This window comes from Gigantopelta aegis, unplaced genomic scaffold (genome assembly GCF_016097555.1).
Source record: "Gigantopelta aegis isolate Gae_Host unplaced genomic scaffold, Gae_host_genome ctg1348_pilon_pilon:::debris, whole genome shotgun sequence".
In the NCBI taxonomy this organism is placed as follows: domain Eukaryota; kingdom Metazoa; phylum Mollusca; class Gastropoda; order Neomphalida; family Peltospiridae; genus Gigantopelta; species Gigantopelta aegis.
This window is the reverse complement of record NW_024532764.1, coordinates 125102-150988: the sequence shown is the minus strand read 5'-3', so window position 1 is coordinate 150988 and position 25887 is coordinate 125102. Positions and strand designations below refer to the sequence as shown.

The window sequence follows — 25887 nt, the reverse complement described above, 5'->3', positions numbered from 1 at the left end:
ACTGGTACAGCTATTGGAACACAGGTAAATGAGGGATATATATAGATATATATAGATATATATATATATATATATATATATATATACTGGACTCTGACTAAACTGGATTCTGTGTAATCAGGATCTCTGCGTAAACCGGTCCATTTCTAAAGACCCGTCCAGCTACTGTTTATCTCTTAGGTATAAATCTCTGCCTAATCCGTACTCTGTCTACTCTGAACTCCGGATCAAAAATCAAGAACGAAACAACCGTCCATGCATTAATTACCTCTGTCTACACCGGATTGGGATGTGACTGAACGACGGGCTGCTTAATTAGTTGAACAATGATCGGCACTTGCCAAGTAATTAGGACGCCGTCGCAAGATCAAATACAAAATGTAATCACACTCGTGTGAAGTTTACTCTTATTGCGGTAGGCCGTTAGATCTGGATTTTGTATTCAAATAATTTTGTACGTACGAATAAATAATGTTTTAGGAAATAAAATTAAATTTAACCTAGTACAAATATTAGAACAACCAAAAACACGTTTAATATGCAGCCACTAATATTTTATGCAGAAAAATATATTTGATATGTAATTACAATCATTAAAAAGTCTCTGTTAGTGGATAACATCTTAAAAATTGCAGCCAACTCAGGAATGTCCCTTTAGGTATATTTTTTATGTCTGTGAAATAATCGATTGCAAGTCTGGCTTGTATGACTGTGTTTCCCAACCATCCATGGGTTCAAATGTCATTGTTGATCGCGAGCTGTTGATCATTCAAGAACCATAACTCTGGATGAACTCTGTCTAAACCGGTCCTCTATGTAAACCGGACTATTTCGACGGTACGAAGTGAGTCCGGTTTAGACAGAGTCCACTATATATATATATATATATATATATATATATATATATATATATATATATATATATATATACCTGCAACAACAACCGTCCCAGATAAATGAGGTACCCAAGTTTCTTTTGGAAATCACGCCAGCTCACAATAACTATTAACAGGAGTTATGAAACGACACAACAGGTGATCGTTGGTCAAATCGGCGGTCAACATAATATTTTATCAGCAAGTGGAGAAAGGGTAAATGGTGGCTAGAGAGAATACACCTTTAACAACAACAGCCCCAGATAAAACCGGTACACAAGTTCCTTTTTGAAATTATGCCAGCTCACATATTAACAAAGCAGCACACAAACGATCGGGGATCGTTGGTCAAATCGGCGGTAAACAAGTATACAATGTTATTGATACAGCAAGTGGAGAAAGGGTAAATGGTGGCTAGAGAGAATACACCAGTAACAATAACAGCCCCAGATAAAACCTGTACCCAAGTTCCTTTTTGAAATTACGCCAGCTCACATATTAACAAAGCAGCACACAAATGATCGGCAATCGTTGGTCAAATCGGCGGTAAACAAGTATACAATGTTATTGATACAGCTAGTAGAGAAAATGTAATTGGGGGTTAGAGATGATATACCGGGCCCATAACAACAGCACCAGATAAAACCTGTATCCAAGATCCTTTAGGAAATGACACTAACTCACACTAATTAAATAAAACAGCTCGCAGACGAAACGATGGTTCGGATCGTTGGACAACTCGGCGGTAAACATGATATTGGTACAGCTAGAGCAGAAAGGGTAAATGGTGGCTAGAGAGAATATTCTTGCAACAACAACAACATCCCCATATAAAACCTCTTCCAGGCACATGTAGCACACACCTCTCCCACTTGTGGACGAATATGTACGTTTTTTTGTGTTTTTTTGTCCTATATATAAATACAGATTTTTTTAAATTGGCTTCTGTTCCCTCCCCCACTAGAGACTGAGCCCCCCTCCATTAGAGATTGTGCTCCAAACCCCCACACCTGGATATTGTTACCACGTGCCTGCGTATGTTCCTATCGAAAATCACTCCCAATGCAGACGAAACGACTAACGATCATTTGTCAAATCGGTGGTAAACATACATGTATAATGCTATTGTTACAGATAGTGAAGAAAATGTAAATGGGGGCTAGCGGGAATATATCCACAATAAAAACAGCCTCAATAAAACCTGAACACTAGTTCCTTTTGGAAATCGATTAACAAAGCAGCTTGCAGACCCGCGATCGTTTGGGCCGTTGGTAAATTAAGCCGCAAACATAATTATATTGCAGGCGGGTGTGCACAGGGGTGTGCTTCAGGGTCTACCCTCCTCCCCCTTCCCGAATTTTCTTTAAAAAAAATATTCTAGACACCGGTACTCCATGTTCTGCACATGTGCCTGTGTACATTGTTTTGTAACCCCCACCCCCCATAAACGTAGCTCCTTTTCCATTATAGTTTTCCTTTTTCAGCTGTCTACAAGGGTTGTCGGTCAGTTAAATTACATCATGTGTTTTGGTTTTAAAATTTATTATAGTCAGTATAAGAGTGCATGATTTAAGATGCCAATCGGAATATATCAATAACAGAAGTTTTAGGATAATAATTTAATAATTCTGCTTTTAAAACGTATTTCAAACCTGCGGCATACAAGGTTTTTTTTTTTGTTTAAATTAAATTAAATTTATAACATATCGGCAGTTAACTACAACCGACAGATAAAGAGGTCACAGATTCGCAGCAAAGTGACCGGTGCGAATTTGCGGAATCGCAGCAAGTTGTTACTGGTGTGGAACAAAATAGTCTGATAGCCAATTTGGTTTTAAACATCCGTCCCTCAAACCACCCCCCTCCCCATTTTTTTTTTTTTTTTTTTTTAAATCGGTGGCACATCAAAAACTCAAACTGATCCCCATCATATATAATGAATTCTTCCACAGCTGACGCAAGTTGCACATGAGTCAGTTTCACAATTTATTTATTTTAAAAAATTGGTGTTTCACTTTTATAACTTGAAGCTGTTAATAACAATGTGCATGTAAACATGGTCAATATAATCCTAATGAACAGTTCTACACGTTGGATGAAGTGCAAACGTAATTCTTGTTGAAATAAATATTTTACAAAATTGCCGATCCGCCGATTGGCGAATGTTTGGAAACATTTTTTTTTTCCAAGACCGCCGAGCCGATCTCCGATATTGCCACTATGGTTGGTTCGTGTACTGTATTTGCACATCGGTTTATAGCATAATTCGGTTAATCGACTATTTTCACCCAACATGGAACCAAACATCCGGTTAACTGCACAGACTACAGGCTATATATCGGTTATTTGCACATATAAATAACGTTTTTTTTTTTTTTTTGTGCTAAATTAATGTCACAAATGACTGAGAAAGTGTATCAAAATTTGGCAAAAAAACCTCAAATAAATCACCGATTAATCTGTTTTGTTTGAGCTCACAGTGTGGTCAGCCGACTGTAATCGCTGTTTATAGAGTCGACGTGTGGTATGCAAATGAGATGGTATGCATGTTACTACTGGTGAATCACAATACCAGACTACAAGATTTAAGAATGACATAATTAAGTTGAATAAACCTAAGACCTAATGTTTTGTTTGCAATATATTGCTGTTAACCAGAGGCCATCTCAATAACAGGTAACTCTCCGACTATTATTTTTAGAAGTACCGCCTGTGCGCTTGTACGCATGCACACTCAACTATTGAGGCCCTATTCGATTGACGTGTTCAGGGCAATCATTGTTCTGTATCAATTACGTTATGTTGAGAAGCCTTGTTAGTAATTAAAAGATTACAGATCAGTCGTCCTAGGCGGTTATGTTTTTAATAAATGTGACCGAGAAAGGGTTGTTGTTCACTTATTCATTAGATGCAGTGTACGCTATATCTGTTAGACGCAAAAGAAACGATTTATCACTTGCTTAGCGGGAAAAAAAAAGACTGGTGGGGGAGGTCATCAAAAAACAAACATAACAAAGACCGTTATTTATGGACCGTCCCTAAGTTTCTGCTATATTGTTAGACACTAATCAGTCGGACCGCACCATGAAGGTCAGTCAATTGTGTTAGACCGGTCATGCATGCAATGCAGACTGCTGGAACTGATAACAACTCACTAGCCGATCTTAACTTTAATTGCTTAACAATAGCAAAGTCATTATTTGGGGATCACAAATAATACCAAAGCTTGCCATATCTTTTGGGATGGAAAGAACACCATACCAGCAAATTCATACAAGTTCACGTAATTCTATTCGGTCAATCGGTAATTCCGGAAACTGACGTCATTTTGTAAACATGTGCACCGATGAAATGTGAACTTTTTGATGGTTCTGTTGTTTCAAGTTTATCTCATTAACTACATGGCTAATACACTTTGTTACACTAGTGGATGGTCAGTGTTGTTGTTTTTTAATGCACAAAGTTTGTGTTTTAAGAAAACAATGCCCAAATTAGTGAGATCTAAAGCCCTGAGTACCAGTGCCACTAATGCAATAGCTGTGGAAGGTGAACTATTTTTAGATGAATTCTATTTAGTCATCAACATATTTTGGGGTGGGTTTTTTTTTACATCTGTTACCATGTTATGTTACATATACAGTACACAACAGAAAAAAAAAGTCGACAAGCATTGAAGCAATCCATAGTTTCGCAGTGTATTTATCCCCAGCAATTAACTATCCAGGTCTTACATCTGCTCACCCCTCCCTCTCTCTCTTTCCTTCTTCTCTATCTCCCTCCCCCAGATCAAAGCCAATTAATGTCAATGAATTTGTGGGGTTTTTTTGGGGGAGGGGGTATGAACCCAAATGTATGTAAACAGAAAGCATTTATAAATGTCTAAAAATATAAAACCAACAACATGCAAAGCATCATGATTTAGAAATATAAATCACAATTATGTAAAACAAACCCCCCAAAAACGTTCAAGCACATGTGATACACTTCACTTTCTCTGTTGCAGAACACTGGAAATGTACATTTTTATATTATAGGAAGTTGTGTATCTACTTGATTTTCATTCATGACACATCCTTACAAATGTATATTACGTTGTAAGGCAATGATTCAAGGGTCCCCAGCCATGACATTGTCTGTTTGATCTGGGGCAATTAAAATTAAAAAAAATAAAAAAAATATCCAGAACCCAATTTCATGTAGGCTTTACTCATACAAACAACGTGAAATGGTACTGAATAATAAAGTCTAGGTGGAAAAACTCTCTTTCATATCAATTTTAATACCATTATTTCATGGCTTACATTGGATGACAACTTTCAGTGGACTAATTTTTAGTCATTCAAAGCATAACAAAAATTCCAGTACCCAATGTTCCAAGTACAGTCTAATATTCACTCGTATCTCACAACTTCAACATCTGACACTTTGACACATTTTTTTTTTTTACTAAGTAACAATCATCATGAAACATAAAAAACTTTGTTTTATCATCTGAATACGAATCTGGCACTTTTCTTATTGTTTTCATTTTGTAGTCTGCTTGTCCTGTCCCAACAAGACAATAAATCAGGTTCTATCCATAAAAACAAGCATGGAATGGCTTCTAGCTTCTGTCTTTAAGGAACTGTACTAATTCTGACCTGAAATGCAAAATTCAATTATAATACAAATGTATTCATGTAGCTAAGCTTAATATGTTTTGCACTTATTTTTAAATCAACAAATAGGAAACAACAGGAATGTCTGTTTAAAGAGCCTCCGCAGATCCTATGGTATAGGTACTTTAGTACTTAGTATTTGACATACATACATACTTGCAGCTTTTACACAGCCAAACATCTATTAAATATACACAAAATAATATTAAAATAATATTTGGGTGGAGGGGGTGTTATTGGGTTATTGTTCCTTTTCTTGCCTTATTTATAAATCTTTAAAAAATGTGAAATGACTCGGGCAAACTGGTAACAAGGGCAAAACAACATCATAAAAGATGTTATAAAAATATAACATTATAATTTATATAGTATAATACTATTACTGGAATCAGTGTAAAACCCCCACTATCCAAATATTATTTTAAACTTTTTATTATTATATGCATGGTATAAAAGATTGCTTGCTGCCCATCAGAAAGAATAGCCCATTGTGTATGCAGTATCCCACAGACAGGATGGTACATACCACAGCCTTTGTTATACCAGTTGTGGAGTATTAGATAGAATAAAAAATATCCCAATGGACCCATTGCGGAAATCAATATTAAACCTACCGCACATTGAGTGATTGCCTTACCACTGGTCTATGTCCTGGCTCTATATAAAATATTGAGAGGCTTCGTATTACAATTTGATTGGCTGCACATTACAATTTGATATCCTTGCATTAATTATGCAAAGATTAATTATAGGATTAATTAATTAAATGTGTACTTATAATTGACAAGTAGGCTAGACGTAAATAATGTAAAAGTGGTGAAAAAATAGCACATGCAAACTGATATCAGTGATAGAGATGGTGTGCCTTTAAGCAAAAAGAAAAAAATTCATATCATCGTGTTATTAATATTTTATATTTTAGCATTACCTAAATTATATTCTTAACAGAATCTACAGGAGAAAATAGTAAAATAAAAATTCAGTAGGACTTGCATGTTTTATAATCTTCTGTCACAGAATATATGCAGTCTGTAAAAACAAACAATTAACACTGATGGTCGACTTTCAAGTGTCATTTGTCTTATCTCATAGCAACAATCCGTCTTTTGTTTCACAATATCTTGTCACTTGGAAAGTTTCCTTCTTCCATGGTATTGAGGAACATATCCAGTAGCCAATGATTAATAAATCAACGTGCTCTAGTGGTGTCTTTAAAGAAAACAAACTTACTTTTTGTATAGACAATGAATCCATGACAGTTTGCCCCCAGTTTGAACTGTTTGCTTGTTCACCCCCAACTATTTGTCAGTTCGCTCCCAAATCCCAATTATTTGTTACTTTTAAACAATATTGTATTGTTTCTTTAGAGGCATGTTAAACCGTGTGTGTGTGTGTGTCTTTCTTTTGTTAGAGGGGAGGGATTATCGTCTTTCCACGATTTGGTTGGATCCTGAGTCAGTCCGGGCACATTTGATATAATCACCAGTTTAATTATTTAATTAATACATATAAATCTTTATGGGGGTGAACTGATGCCTTTGTGGGGGCGAACTGGTTAAGAACGTGGGGGCGAAGTAACATCCGATTTGGGGGGGGGGGGCGAACTGACTGGGGGCAAACTGGCTTGGGGGAAAAATGTCTGGTACCCTAAACAATTGAGGTTTATTGTAGCCCAAACCAAATTTTACTTTCAAATAATTAATTTTGTATGTACGAAAAAAATATGAATGCATGACGTTGCGACCCCAAGGCTGATCACCAGAAAGGATTATGAAATATACACATCATGTTTCTTTTATAAAACAAAATGTTTTAAAAGCTTAAAAAGGTATTGCATAACTATCTCTAACCCTACACTAATTCTAACAAATATTTTTAAAATTTGTTGGTGGGGGGGGGGGGGGGGGAATAAGGAAGACTTGCCAAACAACCAGTTACCTAAGCCAAAATCATTTTTATTACCTAACATAATATTAGTCTTATTCAACTTACTGTGCTAGCACAACAGATATGCTATTCAACCTGAGTCATACCTACACACTGCAGAATTCTCTCCCTTGCCGGATATGCGCAATGCTGTCCTTGCACGGGCTACCTGTAACTTCATTCTCAATTCTGCAGTCCACCTGTTAACACCTGTTAAGCTTTGGCAAAAAGTTACTTTACTTGTAATTTTGTGTTTGGTTTTCGGTTGAACTTAACATACTGTTGGTAGTTGGGAATTCTGTGTTGAATTTACCATGTCCGCCGCGAGTTCGTTGACAGCTAGCGCACGGAAAGTTTGTGCGCAAGATGGTTGTCCATTTCCTTTACAACGTAAAGACACACACGTGTTGTGTCCGGACTGTCGGTCTTGTTCTCAAGATCTGTGCCACGTGGTCTCCTGACCAGTGGGTTCGTAGACTCAGGTTTCGGGTACCAGCAAAATCTTGTCGTCTGCTATGGCAGTAGTCGGCAAGTCGGACTTAGTGGGTAGGTCCCATAAGTCTGTAAACACTTCGAAAAGTGTCCGGAAAGGGGGGAAACACAAGGTTGTTTCTTCGTCGGTCCGTGTTACGAGTACAGTTACAGATGCTTCGGGAGCGCCCCCCCCGGGCTCCTATTGTGACCGTGGTACATGAGCCGTCTTCGTTAGGCGCCTTCTTCTGTTTGTGTTGCTTCGTCGCGGGCATCGCCATCGTCGTTACGGTTACCTTTACAAACAGAAGGGGGGCAGGGTGGAGTCGTCGCGGCACTGGTTTTGACGACTTCATCGGTTACCGAGCACATGCACTCCATTGTGCATAGGTCCACTGCTTCGTCCGCAGAGCAGGTGGCCCCGACTTTGCCTTCGATTGCTGACAGTCGCTTCGGCACCTCAGCATTCTCAAGGCCCGAGGAGAGTTCTGCCAGTTTGCTTCGAACTGAGCCAGTTGTTCCGATGCCGGGATCCGTCTCTGATGGCATCCTGACCGATGTTTACTGTTGGGTGGAGGACTAATCCCGTTTGGGTCCTCCGTTTGCTTATGTATACCCCAAGGGTCCGGTGACTTCGGTAGCAATGGACATCTCCTCACAGTTTGCACCGTCTTTGGTCCCTACCTCTTCGACTTTACTCGATAGAGGACGAGGTTCGCGCAGATACTCCTCAGCTGGGGGTACTCTGTGGCCACAAACTCCGACCATTCCGCACTTGGCGCAGGAACGACCGTTAGGCCTTCAGGAAACGTTGTTTCGGAGTTTTGTGGAATTTTTTCGTAGACGTTCGGTACGGGAAAATTTACTTTTCGGTCCCGATTTTAATATTGTCCTAGACAAGGATTTGTCGCGACCAGTCCCGAACACTCAACCCTCAACCTCTGGTAAACGTCGGTCCACGTTTTCGGGGTTCAAGCCTCCTGTGAAAAAGGCTGCTTTTTTACAGTCGGCTCAGATCCCTAGGGTTCCTGACACTAGGAGGCAACCAGGTAACAACCCGTCTTCCGCTAAGCGAGGACGCAAACGTCGTACTGCGTTCCGTTCTCAGTCCACCAAAGGCGTTGCGCCTACGGGTGGTAAGCGGTTGGGGTGAGGGTACGTGAACGATCGGCAGTTGCTTTCGGAGGTACCGTTAGCAACCATACCCGTGGGGGGCAGGCTCCGCCATTTCCTTCGAAATTGGTGCAAGCTGCCTGGTCTCGACCCCTGGGTTCTGTCGGTCGTTCGACACGGTTACAAAATACCCTTTTCTTCGAGCCCCCTCTTACTTCCACTCCGAGAATGCCGCCGTTACCGTCCGCGGATCGGCGCGTTTTAGTGGAGAGTATGATTGCCGAGTTTCTCGACAAAGGGGCCATCCAGAGAGTCAGTCTGGACACTCCGAGATTTTATTCTCATCTTTTCTTCGCCCGGAAGAAAAATGGGGAATGGAGACCAATCCTAAATTTGAAGCCACTGAACGTCTACGTCGATGTTCCTTCCATGAAAATGGAAACGGTTCATTCGGTCCGGAACCTGCTTCAAATTGGGGAGTGGGCTGCGCCGATCGATCTGAAAGACACATACCTCCATGTCCTGGTGCACAAGGCGTTTTGGAAGTTTCTGCGCTTCCTGTTCGACGGGAAAGCATACGAGTTTCGTGTGCTCCTGTTTGGTTTGGCGACGAGTCCCCATGCTTTTACACGTGTGGTAAAAGCGGTGGTAGGTCATGTTCATTTGTTAGGGGTTTGAATGCATACCTATCTGGATGATTGGTTGATCCCAGCTTCGTCGCAACAGGAGTGTCAGACCAATGTCGGGTTGGTTTTGGACACGATCCTCCAATTGGGTTTTATTCCCAATTGGGTGAAATCGGAGTTAACGCCTGCTCAGATTTTCACATATCTCGGAGTGGACTTCGATCTTGTGGTAGCGTTGGTTCGTCCCACTGATGCGCGTATCCACAATTTTCAAACGTCGGCGCGACGTTTGATGGGGGAGCAAAGTACTACGGTATGATCTCTCCACGTGGTGTTGGGCCACCTCGAATTTCTGGCCTCATTGATCGTGCGGTTCAGACGATTCAAACGACCACTCCAGTGGCATTTGTCCCCATGGTGGGACGGTTACAATTGGGACACGATAGTGCCTCTGGGCCCATGGTTCACTCATCCGATACAGGAGTGCCTGTCGGACAAGTGCATGTCCCTATCGGTTCCGTTGCACCCCCCTGCTCCGGATCTGATCCTGTTCACGGATGCGTCGCTGCACGGGTACGGGGCACATCTGTTGGATCAACACATTTCAGGGGTATGGAATCTCTCCGAGAGGAAGCTTCATATCAACTGTTTGGAGATGGAGGTAGTGCATCGTGCCTGTCTTCATTTCCGGTGTGTTCTTCGACACCGTTGAATTCTGTTGAGATGCGACAATACGTCGGTAGTGGCATATCTCAATCGTTGGGGTGGAACCAAATCGAAGACTTTGGGTCGCAAAGCTCTTGCGATTTTGGAATTCTGCGACCAACTAGGGACCACTCTGTGGGCGAAACACATTCCTTCATCGGTGAATGTGTTAGCAGATGCCCTCAGTCGACATACCCCTGTTCAGACGGAGTGGATGTTGAACAAAGGGGTGGTCGCAGAGGTTTTTCGACAAGAATTGCGCATCTCGTCTCTTCAGCAAAGTGCAAATCTACCGAGTCGATTTATCAGTGTCACTGGCGTATGTGGGTTCGTTGGGCGAACGCACGGGATTTCGATCCCTTATCGCCTACTGTCAACGATTTAGCGGAGTACTTTCTGGCGTTGGTCCAAGAAAGGAAACTTAAAGTCACGACAGTGAAAAGTCACAGAGCTGCAATTTTCACTACTCTTAAAACAGTGTGGATGTCGTGACTTTTCTACGAACTTGGTGTTGCATGATTTACTTAAGGGTGCGCCTTATGAGCCGTTGAGGTTTGCTAGTCTTCGTGCCTTGGCGTGGAAGACTCTGTTTCTGGTTTCACTGGCGGCTTGTTGTCGGATCAGTGAGATACATGCTTTTTTGCATGACTTGGTTGATTACAATTCGGACGGGTCTGTCACTTTACGTACCGACCCTATCTTTGTTGCTAAAAACCAGTCTCCGGGGGAAGAGTTTCCACCTACTGTCATTCACAGTTTATCTTGTACACTGTCATCTGATAACTCGGATAGACTTCTTTGCCCGGTGAGAGTATTGAAGTATTATTTGGAGCGTACGAAAAACCGGCGGCAGGGTAAAAAGAGATTGTTTATTTCTTATACCATTAGGCCGGGTGATATCACAAAAAATGCTTTGTCTCGATGGATAGCAGCTGCCATCAAGCTAGCATATGAGATGGCGGGTGATCATGTGTTACGGAATTTCTCTGTTAAACCACATGAGATCCGAGCCATTTCTGCTTCCCTGAATTTTCATGACTCTTTAGATATTATAAAGGTCATGAATGCAGGGGTTTGGAAAGGACGGCACACTTTTAACCGTTTCTATTTCCGGGATATGGCGGTTGGTCCTGACGGTACACGTAGGATCCAGACAGTCATTGCGGCTCAACGCGCAGGGCAACGGAAAGGGGTTGACCTCTTTTCCGTCCGACTGCCATCGATTCACGCTTCGGACATGTTTAACACTCCACCCTTTTCTGAGGGATGGGTTTTTTTGTAGTGTTGTCTACCGTTTCCTCTCCCTGGGGAGATGTTTTTCCTCCCTTTCATGGGGATGAGTTTTTCTTTTGGGAAGCCCCTTTTTATTCCCAAAAGTTTTTTGACTGATTGTTACCGTATGTCGTGGTTCGTCGTGGTTCGTCCTATCTCCATGTCATTACTTCAAAGGAGCTTTTTGGGTACGGGTAAGTCCTCTATTTTCTTACCTCCTCCCATTAATGTTGAATTCACATGCTCTAACGGTGTCATTGCACGTCCGTTATAGCATATTTGTTGTGCTAGCACAGTAAGTTGAATAAGACTATTAGAAAATTTGTAAACAAAGACTGCTGACCTATCAGAGTACATTAAACTGGTCATGTGACCTAAATCGCCACCAAAAAGCATTACTATCTTTGTAAAAATCTGTACACATCAGTGAAATAATAATAAAAATGTCTGTAATAAATGCATCAATTTGGCATCTTAAAATATTTATTTTGCATTTAAATGTATCAGCCATTTTGGAAATTTTCTGTGACATGACCCAGTGTTGCATCATGTAGAACACGTTACATTCGTTCGATTGTCATCAGACATCACACAATATTAGAACAAATACAGTTAAACATGTCAGCTTATATATTAAAGGTGTCTAGAATAATTAAGTAAGAAAATAGTAAAATCATGTTTACCTTTTTTCCCTTAGAAATGTGAAAAAAATAGTAGGAAAACGAAACTTGACCGAAGTTCTTCATTTTCCGCCATAGCCAAGTATTCGGTAATAAACAGTGATTGTTTCTGCTCAATCAAAATGATCCTATTCATAGCACAAAATACACAATGTTTTGTCATCATTTATTATTAAATTTATTTTGGCAAACTGCAAATAGCGCATTTTTTCCTGTTGTTATCTCTAAGCCAGTCAAATCCCAGGTATGACTGTTCAGGAACCGACCAATCATATTATTGCTTTTAACCTTCGTTCGTCTTTTATGACGACACAGACTTATAATAATAATAATAATAATAATGTACTACTCTAGCTCCCTTGTGGCCTTCTGTCTATTAAGCATTATAAATGATTACTCTGCATATATATATCATGAAATAAACAATGTAATAACAAAAGACAACATAATTATCCAGATTCCAATTAATTGAATTATAAATAAATAAAATTTAAACGTACAGATTCCTGAGTACAGATTTCACTAAACATTTTCAAGAGCCAGTGTTATGCATAATTTTATACTGTCTTTATCATATTATAAATGAAAGTAATTACGTTTGCAAATACATTTTAAAACAGACTTACGCTGACTGATCTAGTCGGATTACGTATGCGACATAACACAGGTCTGTACCTGGGGGGGAGAGGGTGTGATGAGTGCGTATGGCATCCGCATTTTTTTTTTATTATACCAAAGGTAATATTTTTCTATCGAATATAGATAATGTTACCTAAAGGTGTGGGTATTTTTTTTTTTTTTTTTTTTTGTGATGATCCCATCACAAAGAATTCGCCCCCACCCAAAAAAAAAAAAAAAAAATGATACACCAACTTACTTTATTTTTCATTTCCAAAAAACACCTTTTTAGGTCTTAAAGCAGCTCATACACAATAAAAATTGAAAATATTATTGATCATTAGTGTGTGATATTGAAGCAAGTTTTTGATTGACACAATATATTGACAGAATCAAACATCGGTAGATAGTTATTGAAGGTTTCTCAATACTAGTGTGTTGTTGATGGCACTTTGTCAAATTATTGCACCCTATTTCATTCGGAAGCCAGTCATCTAAGTATAAACATGTCCAGTTAGGAAAAAGAAGAGAGAAAATTTCTTCTTCTTTATAAATATAACATTAATAAAATTATCAATCCATTGTCTGCTTTATTTCTTTTATTTTTATTAAAATATATATTAACTTTGAATTATGTTTTCTTGCTATATTTACTGGCATTTATTTTTCAAAAGCATTTTCTCATATTTACCTATTGATGTCATCATTAATGCAAAATTAGACAAATTAGTATTTTATGAATATAATGTTAATTATTTAATAATGATTTGCTATTACATCCATACGAAAAAAATATCGTTAATATGCCTGCTAATTTTTTCTAAGTTCCTTAAGCAGTAGAAAATGGCCAAACTTTTTTCTCTGCACTAACCATTGTTTGGACCATGGTTTTCTTTTTTATGTTTTCGCTTATCAAAAGCAAAGACAATAGCTTAGAGCAATGACTTGAGGACAAATGACTTAAAATATTGTGTAAATAACTGCGTCGTTGGTGGCCAATAAATATTCATCAATAATATTGTATCAATATTATTGTCAATTAAATTGATCGTGTATGGGCTGCTTAAGTAATGAATAAAAATAACATAAATCTTGAAAAATGTTACGTAAATCGAACACAGTGTAACAGTAAGTGAAATGTGTGAGGTCCATGTAAATATTATAACGTACACCTTTCACTAATGTGTTTTATTCTCTACATAATTGTTTATTTTACCTTTAATTAATGTTTTATTCGTTTACTAGGTTTTCCCGTATAGAATATACTATATGGGCAACACCCAACACCCAATTATTCATTCTAATTTGGTTTTTGTGCCTATTTTCACACAATGTGGTAAAAAAAAAAAGTGATGGTGGGTGGGTGTGAGACCTACAGAATGACTAGAGCATGGCTAACTGGAACAACAGCATTGACAGCAACTGCCATATGTATGTATGTGTCTGTATTATTATAGTAATAATATATATAATTTTTTTTTAAACAATTTTTACTGACTATTTTTTAAAAATTATTTATTTTATTATTTAATTGAAATTAGAATGATATTATTATTTAGCAGCAGTATATATATATATATATGTATGTATGTATGTATGTATGTATGTATGTATGTATGTATGTATGTATGAGATGTGAGTGATAGCCTACCCTGTAATATTTCGTTTTTAGTCCACCCTCCCCCTAAAATAAATCCATACTGTGATCGATAAACATTGTGATGGGGACCACCTCCCCTCCCCCCATCAGCTACTTTTTACAGATCTTTATTATGACAGGTGTGTCGGGGTGGGGGAGTCTATTGAAAGTGAGGAGGTAATATGGGATAATTTACAAGATGATCCTATTTTAATCTATATATAAAACCATGTGTATCAATATTTTTTTTTTTTTTTTTTTTTAATAATTTTAATTATCGTAAATACTATCTAAATCTGCTACATGTATGTTTGATTGTTTAGCCACTGTTCCCAATGAATTCGATAAATCCTGTGAGAAGTTATGAATTAAAAAAAAAAAAACATGAAATTTTTTTGGACTTCCCCCCGTTCATTTGGAACACATCATTTCCATTGCAAACTATTATTTCACTTATATTTCACGTATAGAAACAACAACAAAAATATCTAATTCCAGTTCACTTATACCACTGATAAACCACTTTTATAGGTGAAATATACGTGGAGTATTAATGAAGTATCAGTTAACCATTTTTTTCACTTACCGTATATCTTCGCCTGTAAGTCGATCTTGGCTATAAGTCGAGTCCCTAATTTCAAGCCCTGAAAACATTTTTTTATTGACCCGTTTATAAGTCGACCCATGAAAAACAATGTATAAATATTGAAGTATTTCTTATTTTCAGCACATGAGAACAATAATGTACAATATCTGAACAAAAGAAAATTATTTTACAAACTTTGTTTTTCACGTTTTGTACATCGCAATAATATTCCAACCAATCTACATAGCATCAAAACGAAATATTCCCTTAGTAGAGAGTGAAAGCTGTTTGTCACAAGTGATTGAATAACTAAAAGAAACAACACTAATCCAAATAAATTATATTACATTTATTTACAGCACACAAATAACAATCACATTCATTCTCCACTCCTACTTACTAACCCTAATTATATCCCTCTCACATACCACTAATCACCAGCACTCCCTCAACACTCACACTTCTCATATATAATAAACATACATTATCACCACTTTACACATAATTTCATATAAAAATATCACGTATCACAACACACAAAATAATATACTAAAACCACACAGTTCAATATAAAATGTTTCAGTTCATACCACAATCCTTATGATTCACTTCCTCGTGATCAACTTTTATATACATATTTTGTTCTAACTAAATTATGTACTAACATTAGTTAGCACCCTCCATTTCAAATCAGCTCTAAATACTACAGCCATATTTACACAATATGTTTCTGCTGCACAATAACAATACACTTGTTATTCACCGAGATGCTGCACGATAACAATACACTTGTTATTCACCACCACAACAATCATGGCTAATAAGTAGCCCACATGTGGAACTTCAATTTCCACTTCAGCTGTACCCAACTTCCATGAATTAACATCAACGTCAGTTTCCTCGTCCCTTCTTCACATAATTCCGCAGCCCAATCACCTGGTCAAACTCTAACATTGCCCCTCGCTGCTCATCCCGTTGTTGGTCTCAACAGATACCACACAAGCTGCTGTAAACAATATACACTCCATTACTATCATGCAAAACCTCAATATTAAATACCCTTCATACATCAATCATTTTCATCATTTCACACATGTCCACATTATACAGGTTTCACAACGTATACGTTAATAACACGTACAACTTACTTCATGTGCATAATTCAATTCACATTATACATTTAATAAAAACACATACATACATATAGCAAACAATTTCATTACTTTACACAATGTCCGCATTTCACAAGTTACACTGAGCATTCGCTAAATATATACATTTAATATAGCAAACTAAATACAGACCAAAATAACATTCAAATGTCACACCTCTGTAACACAATACATGTGTAAAATATTTAATTTACTTACGGTTAAACAATAACCCGAACTTCCACAAAGTCTCTTACACTTCTACCAAGTCTTTCCCAAACTGAATGTTCAGTGATTAATGACAAATCATCCACTCAATAGCCCAGTTCCACACTATATTCACCCAGTCAGCTTATCACTCATCTATCACTCACCCATACCACAAGCTACAATAATACAAATTGCTACCTTGCTAATTAAAGACAGCTTCACATGTGAGATACAAGCTATGACTCATACTTCATGCTTCTCTCATTCGTATAAATTAAAATACCTATAAATGATAAAAAATGTTATAAAATATATAACCACATATTCTCTTTCATACAATTAAAATCAGATTACCCTTGACTTGTGACACTGTTTGACTGTTACTGTATGGCACTGTACAGCATGGTTTTGTGCAAAGACAACTTTATTTATAAACACTGACAACAGATCACTACGATAAAACTGAAAGTACATGTATCATCGGTTAATCACATGTTTTGCCGCCATATTAATACATGTAAGGAGGATAACTCTGGAAAGTACACTGGTTTTTGTACCAAATTATGTGTGTCCCTATTGCTCTAGTGAACTGTAGAGATCAGTCTATTTTAAGGGAAAGCTCAGTAATATTCATGAAATTAATCACCATCAAAACATTGTTTGAACAACCATTAATGCCAGTGACCAGATTTCAAAATAAACTAAGGCAACAGGCAGTTAGTATTGTTTACATTTTTGCTATTAGTGATGACTTATTTTAACTAAGTGGACTGTTGTCTTGGCATGTGAGTGAGATCGCACGCCTTTTCAAATAACCAAAACTGTTATAATGCTAAAAACAATAGGTTATAAAAAAATAAATGTGTCAAATTAACATATTTGAGTATAAATACAGGGCATACTTCAACAATAAAACTTGTAAAATAATCCCCAAAACGGTAATATTTTTGGGTGAAATGTTTTTACCCTCTTATAAGTCGACCCCCCAAGTTATAAAATAATTTTTGGGTGAAAAAAATTCGACTTATAGGCGAAGATATATGGTATACCAATATATAGGTAACTTATAGGCCACTTATAAGTGGCGTATAAGTAAAATATATTCCACTTATAAGTTTGTATAGGTTATTTCCGTAAGGGCAGCTAACTCCCATTGTCAGGCATAAACAAAATTAAGAGACTAACCCATCCGAGAGCCATCCAATCAGCAGGTCATATTGCGGTGACGTGACCACGCATCACTGACGTAGGAGGGTAGTACACAATATTGACTCGCCCTAACCCAGTGGAGGAGACAGCATGCATTAAAAATTCTTAAATGTCGGTCCCCACGTACTTTTCAAACTACGAATACGATCTTAATTTTCAAATATATTTTATGATATTTGATCAAAGGAGGCACAAAGACATACCTTTTCAGTAGGTGTACCGTGATCTGTGATTCTTTGGCCGACTTGATAGGAATTGAACACAATTTAACACTGAAAATGAGCAGACAACCTATTGACACAAACGGATGTGGATTGCGCCTAGAGTAAAGCCTTCTCTGATTGGTTAGAAAATTTCATGCTTTTGGCATCTGGCGATCACTTGTGGCTTTGCGGTTAAAGTTGGCTTGGTTCTGACAGAACATCAGAAAATCAGCCGCCGGGTATTTGGTAACGCTGTCAACGTTATAACGTTATCTAAAGCGGGTGGTTTCAAGTTGCTACATTTACGATGTCAAAATGAAAGACAAGTATGTACTTAAAGCTGCAGTTCCTGGAATATTTTTATTATTTAAGCATTTAGAATAGATGATCCAGTTCTGTTTGGTACACAAACGGTCCACCACATTGCCATAGTTTCGCAATGCTCGCTTATCTACATTATCTAGGTCAACTACAAACCAATGACCAGCTTTGTTTTTCTTCATTTAGCGGAACGCCAGTAGGACTGGGACTTTACGTGATTTGCTCAGGCGATGAACTTCTCACGTGGTTTTGAACAAATTTATCTGTCTTGATTGAGGGGTCGTCTCATATAGATCTCCAAAACATATTTATATCCTTAGAGGTATGGTACAACACCTTTCCAGGGGTTGGTGGGGAATTTGCCTTGAAATTTTGACAGTGGCCATCGGTTGGCATACGCGTTGCATATAAGGGGGTGTTAATAATTACGTAATGCTCTAGGGGTAGAGGAAGAGGGTGTTGTTGTAACAGAAAAATCAACCTCCACTGAGAGAATTCGAACCACAGACTCTCAGTGCGAGAGTCCAGTGCTCTACCAACTGAGCTAATAGGGAAATTCCCACTAGCTACTGCCAGTAGTAGCACTTTATACCAACACTACTACATACTCCCCCCTCAAATGAAGCTACGTCCAGGAGCTGTGGGCCACGGGCAGTTGAACTGTTATGGGTCCTGACTGGGATATAATTGTATTCTTGTATTAAGAACACATCCAGTCCCAATGTCGGCTCCATTATAACGGTACTCTGAATGACGACAAACACGAGTCACCGGAAGGGTTCACAGTTTATTAACAAAGAATTGAACTTCCGCACACACGCAGCATAGATAAAACAAATTAAACGACCCTGTAAAGACAATAGACAACAATAAATATCACAGGCTTAAATAATACACACATAAAACACTCAATATTCAATCATATACATAATTCATAATTCAAATATGATTGAATTATACCAAGGCATATAAATAACATGTACCACATGATCTGCCTTTATTAAACACCTAAGCATATACAGGCAATCCACTACCAACGTAACTTCCCTCAACGTACTTGCTGTCAAAATAAAATACACATGTGCTTCTAAATGTAAATAAAATGCGTAACGCTTAATTGTTAAGACATTCGGTATATTTATATTTAATAATTAACTGATCTGTCAAATATGGAAATACTTATTTACTACACCAGTATATTAATACTTATTAATATAATCCAATATTTCAAAATATAATCTCCAGTGATGGAATACACTACAAACAATACGATACTCTTTTATACTACACACATACGATTCAATTGCACTGGCCAGGCGCTCATGAAATGTACGTGCGGCATTACATGACAAATGCCACACACAATACAAACAAATACATTACATTATACTACACACCTTTGCTATGGGCAAAATGGTCAGTGACTGGAACGCTTAGATGTTTCATAGTTCCAGCCTAGAAAGAAATAAAATGACATAAGTTATCATGCATGTAAATACAATTATTCCAATATGGCTGCTGTGATAACCTTATACGTTAACTATACATTTTTATACTAAGAAAATATCTTATAGATATATATTACTTTAACCTTTAAACTACTGGATTAATTTTTAACAAAAACCACGTTGAGTGGGTACAAGTTTATAATTTTTACTGACATATATTTACTTAAATGTTTTATAAATACATGAAATAAAGTTCATATATGAATCGGTAATTATTATTTTCGTGGGTTTTTGTAATTTTTATTATTTTTAGATCAGCTAATGGTGATTCAAATTAGGCAAAAAAATCCTGAACTACGATTCATGTTGCAATATTTGGTGCTTTTTATTGTTGGTAAAATTATCAAATTTATTATCAAATTAGCTGTCGATCCCTGAAAATGACCGCAATATGCCACCATTGTTGTCAAGCGAAAATATTTGCCGAAAACCACTTTTTGAACTCAAAATTTCAAGGTATTTTCAATTTAAAAAAATCAAAACAAAAGCCACCATTTTGAAAAAATTTAATTTTTCTTTTATTATATTTCCGTTTCCGGCGAGTGTCGTGTGCAAAACGGCGGGAAATATGAATTGGGGAATGCACTGTATACAGTGTACAGTATGTCGACTGACGTGAGGTCAGGCGAAATATCTCGCCTGCAGTACTCAGAAGGTTAAAATATGAGTTCTATTATATATAGAAACATATTATATAACTTTAGTTGGTTTTATATTAATTACTAAGTTTACTATTAAACAACTTCACCATTATTTTATTATAACATATGTTTACTAGCTTTTAATCAAAACTTTTTAATATATAAAATTACTTGCTAGTTATAAATACTATTTTATATTATAATAACATTAAACATGCTTGTTAGTCATACTTTATGTGTACAGTGCAAATGATACAGGATACGAAGAAGAAATAAAGTTGTGGAGCGGAGAAGTGGAAAGAGTGTCTTGAACAAGATTACAGCAGTGTCCGTCACGTGATCATAAAACTGTGACCACTACACAATAAACTATAGCGATTGGTCTAAATACCCGCACGGACAATTCGCCCCAATCGTTGGCACGAAACATCACTTGGGTTTTGCCCATATAGTATATTCCATACGGGAAAACCTAGTAAACCAATAAAACATTAATTAAAGGTAAAATAAACAATTATGTAGAGAATAAAACACATTAGTGAAAGGTGTATGTTATGATATTTACATAGACCTCACACATTTCACTCACTGTTACACTGTGTTCGATTTACGTAACATTTGTCAAGACTATATGTTATTTTTATTCATTACTTAGACCTAAAAAGGTGTTTTTTGGAAATGTGCGGTCAGTCTAGCATCGATCCCCATCGGCAGATATATAAAAGGCCATGGTATGTGATATCCAGTCCGTGGGATGGTACAAATAAACGATCCCTAAAAAAAAAATGTAGCGGGTTTCTAAGGCGCTTGTGCAGGGATTTCAGCGGGATAGACTGTTGAGCGAAGTTTATATCGGGCCATGCTCCCCCAGAAAATATATTTCAGTTTTTTTAAGCTTGGGCAGGTAAGGGTTTCAACCTCCAATACCCTCCCCCTGCACATGCACCCGATTCCTCTCTAAGATTATATGTGAAAATTACCAAATGATTGACATCCAATAGCAGATGATTATTAAATTAATATGCTCTAACATTGGTGTCGTTAAACAATAGTTTTATTCATCTTACTGTACTAGCACAACAACCTTGCTATACAACCTGAGTCGTCTCAAAAAATGAAATGAGAAATCTCGTGCTGTAAGAAGAATGTTCGGTTGAGGATACGGTACTAGAGTCTTTCGTTAAAACTGCTTTGATCTTAATAATGTATTATCGACAATCGTACCTTCCTATTTCAGAATTAATATTTTATAAAGTGTTAGTAGAACTTTCAAAGTTTAGTTTGTATACTAGTAACACATTGATCATGTATATATTTTTAAAATAAAATATAGTAAAGAAGACGATGAACGTTTTCACTTCTTAATTTTACATGTTAAAATCGACAAATTCAAATAAATATTCTTTCGTTTGAAAAGGGTAAAGTTAGTTTTTTTTTAGAAAATTTGTTTCTAATTTTCATTATTATTCATACTTACCTAGTACTAGCACAACAACAATACTATACATCTCCTCCACTGCAGAATTGTCTTCCCTTGCCGGATGTATATCCATATCCGCGCATGGGCAGATCATCGTTCTCAATTCTGGAGTCCTCCATTCTAGACATGTACACTTTTAACGAGTTCTGCAAACTTTTCGGTTTTTCGTTAATTGTCTTATGTGAAATGTTTCATTAAAGTGTATTTTTGTTTATTTATTTTCCTTCGCGCTTGGGATAATGGGGGTTACGAATTATTTTGGAATGTCTGACACGTCCTCATCGGGCTCAACCGAAGCTGGCTGTGGCAAGTGGCTTCCCCGGTTCGACTCGCACTTGTGTAGGGCCTATTCATCTGACCAACAGTGTGAGGTCTGCGCGACATGGCCTTCGTTCATTTGGACGAAATTTTGTCGTCAGGTCCGGGAGGCGGACAGGAAGAGGGATGTTCGAAAAGGAAAGGGTGAGAAGAGCGAGGAGGCAACCAAGAAGTCCGGGGTCACTGTTCGTGCGAGGAAGGGTGGTAGGCGTAAGAACGGCTCCTGTTCACACCGCCATTCGGATGGCGTTGCTAGTGGTTCAGTGACGCTGTTGGGGGGCGGCGGATCCTCATGTTGCACACTGGGTGTAGGACTCGTTGAGTCCTCCCTATGTGTATGTTTACCCGGAGGGGCCGGTTCCTCTGGCTCTGGAGGTTCCGCCATCGGCTACGCCGGGTGTGTGGGAGACGGCGACTTTTTTAGGCGCTGCTTTACCTACCTCGTCGGACCGAGGTAGAGATTCACGGCGGTACCCTTCGCAGAAGTGGCAGGAGCCTTTGGTTCCTGTAGATTCTCAGGGTTGGCCCGGAGGTTTTCAAGAAAGTTTGTTTGAAAACTTTCTCTTGTGGCTCTGTGCTATGCTGCAGGTCGCCTGGTTTTCCAGCGTGGTCGGTGCCTGTTTCCACCAATGATCGTTTTGGCGATGCGGGGGTGAAGCATGGAAGGAGGTTTGTTCCCGTCCCTTCCCTTCAGGCTCAGCCGCGGTCTTCGGTGCCGCCGGTTTTGAGGGAGGTCTCTTCCGAGAAAGTTTGTAGTCGGAAGATGTTTCGGATGATCCGGATTGCCGAGCGGCGGGACTCGATTCCTCTGTCCCTCCTGTAGAAGATTTCGATTATGCAACAGTTCTGCAATTCGTAATTAACGACGTCAGACTTGTATGCGCTGACGCTTTCCCAGCGGAGGTGGCTGTTCCCACTATTCAGGGTGTTTCTTTTGGAAATCGATCGCTGGTTGTGGAGGCTCCACGGCCGGAGCTTGGTTTTCCACTTGCCCAGGAGGCATACGAATCCTTACTGGAGATTGATACTTTGATCGCTGGCACCGATCGTATCATGGGAGTGGTGGTGGAAGAGTTTCCGGCGGCTTTAGCTGGTGGCCCCCACTTTGTATCAAACATTGGGCGCATCTTTCCAGAACCATGCTGCGGTTGTTTCTGCTCGGGTTAAGACTAATTGTCGTCCGGCGTCTTTTGTACGTGTCGCCATCGGAGACATATAGATGATGGTTAAGTTATCGAAACTTCTCTTTCAGGTGAACAACCATCAAGGTAGCTTCCTTTTTGGATTAGACAAGGCTGTGGAGAGACTTCCCCCCCGATGGCTCGAGGTTGCTTGGCGGCTGCCGCGAAGGCGTCGCATCACATTGCCCAGATGTCTGGGCGTTTGTGGGCAGACAATCTCTTGTTGCGATGCGATCATTACTTGTCTGGGCTATGGGCTACCGGTGTTGTGAAAACTTATTTTCACAGCTGGTCAGTGAGGGAGACCTTGCTGTTTGGGTCGGACTTCGGCCTTGTCATGGATAAGGAGTCTGTCAAGTTCGTTGCCCTGCCCCAGCCTGGTAACGCTCGTAAGTGCCGTTCCGGTGCTACTGCGTTTCGCCCGCCTTCCTCCAAAAAACCAGCTTTGCTTGAGGGGGTTCAGAATCCTAAGGTTTCTGCTCCTACTTGGCAATCTGGGATGGCGCCACCCCCCCGTCAAACAGAATCGTGTTCGTCTGAGGGCAGCACGTTTTCGGGCTACCGCTAAGGGCATGGCACCTAAGAGTGGTAAGCTGCTGGGGTGAGGGTGTTGCGATGACTGGCAACTGTTAACGGAGGTGCCGTTAGCAGACGTTCCCGTGGGTGGCAGGTTACGTCATTTTCTTCCACAATGGCACCTCCTGCCAGACCTGAACCCATGGGTTCTGTTGGTCGTCAGGGAGGGATATCGGATTCCCTTTTCTTTGGCTCCTCCCTCACTTCTTCTCTCCAGATGCCTCCGATGCCGTCGTCCGACAGGTGGGTTCTGGTGGAAACGATGATTGCCGAGTTTCTCGGCAAGAGTGCCATCCACCAGGTGGATTTGGACTCCCGGGGTTTTACTCCCATTTGTTCTTTGCCCAAAAGAAAAATGGCGAGTGGAGACCGATTCTCAACCTTAAGCCACTGAATGCATTTATGGTCGTCCCTTTCATGAAAATGGAGACAGTGCAGTCTGTCCGGGCTTTACTCCAGGTTGGCAGTGGGCGGCGTCCATCGACCTGAAAGACACCTACCTGCATGTTCCGATTCATCAGGATTTTTAAAAGTTCCTGCGCTTCCTATTTGACGGCAAAGCTTACGAGTTTCGAGTGCTGCCATTCGGATTGGCCACGAGTCCTCATGCCTTTACTCGCAAGTCAAGGCTGTGGTAGGCCGTGTGCATTTGTTGGGCATTCGTATGCACAACTACATAGACGACTGGTTGATTCCAGCTTCGTCTCAGCAGGCATGTCTGACAGGCATGAGTCTGGTCATCAACATGATACTTCGCTTGGGATTTATTCCCAACTGGGTGAAGTCAGAGCTGGTGCCAGCTCAGGTTTTCACGTATCTCGGAGTTGTCTTCAACCTTGTGGAGGCATCCGTTCGACCGACGGATGCACGCCTCCACAATTTCACGGCGCTGGATCAGCGTCTTTCTCAGGAGCAGCGCATTTCGTTGCGCACGCTGCACGGGTTGTTGGGACATCTCGAGTCGTTGGCTGCATTGAATATGTGGTTCAGACGATTCAAGAGACCTCTCCAGTGGCGTCTCTCACGTGTGTGGGACGGCCGCTGTTGGGATACGTTGATTCTGGTGGGGCCTTAGTTCGTGCAGATGATCCGAGAGTGTCTGGTTGACAAGTGCTTGTCCCAGGTGATTCCCTTACACCCTCTTGCTCCAGAGTTGGTCCTGTTCACCGATGCTTCCCTAGAGGGGTACGGTGCGCATCTTGGGGATCAACATCTGTCAGGTGTGTGGAGTGCCTTTGAAAGGAGCCTCCATCTCAATCTGTTGGAGATGGAAGCAGTTCGCCGGGCTTGCCTCCAGTTTCGGAGCATTTTGTTGAGGTGCGAAAACACGGCAGTCGCATACCTCAATCGTTGGGGTGGCACCAAGTCCAAGTCACTGAGTCTTGGAGATCCAGGAATTGTGCGATCAGTGGGGGGATTGTGTTGACGGCAAAACACATTCCCTCTTCAGTCAACGTCTTGGCGGACGCCTTGAGTCGTCGTTCACCTGTCCAAACAGAGTGGATGTTGCACAAGATGGTTGCGGGCAGGATTCTGCTATTGTCGGGGAGTCCACAAGTGGATATGTTCGCGACCAGGCTGAACCACCAGTTACTGTTGTTTGTGTCACCGGTTCCCGATACTTTGGCTCTGGAGTACGATGCGTTGAGCATGGACTGGATGGGGTTGGATCTGTATGCCTTCACGCCCCCAGTCTTAGCCAGCAAGGTTCTGGCCAAGGTCGGAATGCAACCGTGTCGAGTGACACTCGTGGCGACGGGTTGGGCAGCCCAACCATGGTTTTCTCAGCTTCTGTCACTAAACCAAATAACTTCCGGCTGGGTCAAAGTTCGAGGTGCACCGGACTTTTGATAGAGAAGTGAACACCACAAGTCCTGTGATTCGTTATAAATGTGAATGTGTTGGTTGTAAAAAAAAATA

The 25887-nt window shown here is 39.6% G+C and overlaps 1 protein-coding gene and 1 long non-coding RNA gene across 2 annotated transcripts in view; one reads left to right on the top strand and one right to left on the bottom strand.

Annotated features, from left to right (window-relative positions):
* LOC121391052 (carcinoembryonic antigen-related cell adhesion molecule 8-like) overlaps positions 1 to 25887 on the top strand; it is a 129916-nt gene that overhangs the window by 27930 nt on the left and 76099 nt on the right. The gene's annotated exons all lie outside the window — the stretch shown is intronic.
* Positions 15504 to 16611, bottom strand: LOC121391056. The gene is made up of 2 exons (XR_005960348.1): positions 16540 to 16611; positions 15504 to 16175 (listed from the first exon to the last, which is right to left on the bottom strand). It is a non-coding gene; the product is annotated as an uncharacterized LOC121391056 (long non-coding RNA).